The 3057-nt window shown below is 59.1% G+C and overlaps 1 pseudogene; it reads left to right on the forward strand.

Annotated features, from left to right (window-relative positions):
* The first annotated feature begins 448 nt into the window (after window positions 1-448).
* LOC123934757 lies at window positions 449-2168 on the forward strand (annotated as a pseudogene).
* The last annotated feature ends 889 nt before the right edge of the window (window positions 2169-3057 follow it).

The following is a 3057-nucleotide window of genomic DNA, read 5'->3' on the forward strand; positions in this document are numbered from 1 at the left end:
AATATTCTCTTAGGTAACCCCAGTAAAGGTATGCACTTCACTGAGTTTGACATGAATACAGGGGCCCCGGTGGCTGCCCCTACTGAGGTGAGTGTGCAGGAATCGCCCCGTGTGGACCACGGTGGCCCGGGATGCTGTTAGAAGTGGGCAAGGGCCTGGAGAACATGCCGAACGTGTCATGCCTGCCGCTCCGCTCCATTATCCGATGCACTGCACGAGTTCATCTACTGCAGGCAGCAATATGACCCACACGGGCACCCTTACTGCCTAGTCCCATCGTGAAAACGGGCACCCTTACTGCCTAGTCCCATCCTGAAAACCACCGGCTTCTGTCTACGGGTCCAATGCCCACCCTCAAGGCGTCTGCCAAGCCTGACCCCTCCCCACCCAGCTGCGGAGGCACTGCGACCACAGCGCTCAACGCGCAGGCGCACGCATTGATGTGGACATGCGGAGCCAAGCCGCGGCTGCGTGCTTGCGGCTGCGGCGCTTCTCTGAGCAGTACCAGAAGACCTTGCGGCAGGCGGCTGGCGCCATGCTCCCAGTCCTGCCATAGGCCATGGCTTTTGTGTCCCAGGGCGTCATCCAGCAATTCGTGGAGACGGGGCCCAAGGTGCTGGACGTGCAGACCATTGCCCCCATGTTCCCTGCTGTGCATGATGAGGTCCTGCTCTCCATCTACACGCAGGCGCAGGCCAGCTCCTCTTCCCAGGGCTCTGCCTCTCTTGCCAAATTACCGCTCCACCTGACCATAGGCAGCAGCTTCCGGATGGTCATGAGTGGAGTCCACAGCAAGGCTGCGAGAGACTGGTGGCTGATGTGGCTGGGTGGAGAGGACCTTACCACCATCATGGTCATGGCTCACTACGATGCCTTCAGAGTGGCCTCTTGGCTGTTGCATGGCATGGACTCAAACGAGAGCGGCATCTCTGTATTGCTAGGGCTCACCCGCCACTTCTCCATGCTCTATGCCAACAAGCGTACCCACGCAGTGTACAGTCTTCTGTTCTTTGCTTGTGGAGGGGCAAGTTCGACTACCAGGGAACCAAGCACTGATTGGAAGACAAACTGGACCATACAGATTCCAGCATACGCCAGTACACCGTGGCCTTTGTCCTCTGCCTTCATCTTCTGACACCGTGGCCAGGCGGACAGCCTTTATCTTCATAAGTCCCAGCCACCTTGCAAGGAGATGCTGCAACTTGCCTTCCTGCAGAGCTGGAGACAGTGGTGGCCAGTTCCTGGAGCTGCTGTTCTCTGTGGTGCACAAGATCAGCCTCCCGGAGAACATCCTGGTCTGGGAGTATGAGTGCTTTGCCATACTCTGGCTGTCTGCCTTCACCCTGGCCCACGTGGGGAGCCGCCCCCACCCCCCACCCCCTTAACCCGTGACAGCCAGGGCAGTAGCAACATGGACATGAGATCTCAGGTCTGTTCTAAAACTCTGACCTGCAACTTGAGGCTCAATGCAGAAGCACTGACCCGAGTCATTTATAACCAGCTGGCGCAGGGAACCCCTGAGACATGCTGGTCTTCCTAGGGCAGATGCTCCAGCAGAAACAGCTGGACTTGGCAATGGGATGGCTCACCAGCCAGCCCCAAGCCACCCAGCTGGTGGACAAATGCTGCACGTTCCTCGGCATGCGAGAACACTACCTGAGTCACTACCAGAAGGAGGGGAAGCAGCACCACATCACAGCTGATAAACGAGACCCTGAGTTTGTCTTCCATGAGCCCCTGAAGCAGGTTATAAGAGCCTACAGGGTCAAGCCAGCCGTTTTCTCCTTGCTCCTGGCCATCTGCATTGGTGCCTACTTCGGGGCGACCTACAAAGCAGTCCAGGTGAGCAAGCAGGAGCTTAGGTGGGAGGCGAGGCCTCTGTGGGAGGGCCACCCTGGCCAGGTGAGTCCTCGGCATCCCCCTTCTCCCATCCTGCCTAGAAGCAGGTGACCCTGCAGGTGGCCCTCAGGCCTTCCTTGAGGCAGTGTTTGCACCTGACCTCACTCAAACCTTCCTACTGCCTCCAGCACCTCAGCATCCTGTACAAAAGAGTTCAGGGACTGCTCCCGAATGCCGCGCCGTGGCCACCCACCAGCGCAGGGAGATTGCACCTGCCACCCCTCCCTGCTCCACAGTGGGCAAGAAGGCAGGGCTTCACCCCTTGCTGAGAGGCCCCAACCTGGAATCACAGAGCTTTTGTGTGTTGTTCCTGAGGACTTGGGGAGTCTTTATCCTTTTTTTCCTTTGAACTCCCTCAGAGGAGCATTTAGGTGGAAGTCTCAGGGCCAGGCCATGGACTTGGGAACGAGCCTGCCATTGAGCCCCGAGCCCTGGAGGTGACCCCATGGCCCTCGGGGCTTGTGAGCAGAGATGACAGAGGAAATGTGCAGCCTCAGCGTCCCTACTACTCCTACCCTCAACGCTGACCAGGGACTCCCAGCTCTGTGTCTGTCCTCCACCCTGCCCCGTCACCCTATGGTGACTGAGATACTCTCTCCTCTTGTCTGAAGGAGGGCAGGGCCAGCCTCTGGGTCCCTGGTTCTGGCCCCTTCCTCAGAAGCCTTGTGTCTCTCCCCCACCTTGGCCAGGGCTGAGGGGACCAGGTCAGGGTGCAGCCTTGGATGCATGTCCCCCAAGTCCCCATGGACAGCTGGTGCTCTGAACACCCAGTGGCCTCCCTGTCGGGCTCCTTGTACCAGTTGCCCTCCCCTGTGCTTCTCATTGCCTTTGCCCTCCTGCCGCACCCCAGGGAGCTTGGGCCTGGCCCCCTAGGGTCCCAGGGCCTTCAGAGTCCCTGGGGCAAGAGGCGGCCCTAGAGTAGGCCTCCTGGCTCCTCTGCCTCTTACCTCAGTCTCTCTGGGCCTCAGTTTCCTCACCTGTAGAAAAGAGTTTGTGTTCTGGGGCAGCTTCTGCTTCAGGGTCCTAGGAGGGCGTCCAAACGGGGGGTGGAACAAGAGTGTTTTCTGGGGGAGATGCAACTGACCATGGGGCTGGCAGGGCTGCCCTTCCCAGAACCTGGAGAGGAGAGTCAGGGCCTGAACCCCACAGATCAGGTGC

The sequence above is a fragment of the Meles meles genome, chromosome X (assembly GCF_922984935.1).
Source record: "Meles meles chromosome X, mMelMel3.1 paternal haplotype, whole genome shotgun sequence".
NCBI lineage: Eukaryota > Metazoa > Chordata > Mammalia > Carnivora > Mustelidae > Meles > Meles meles.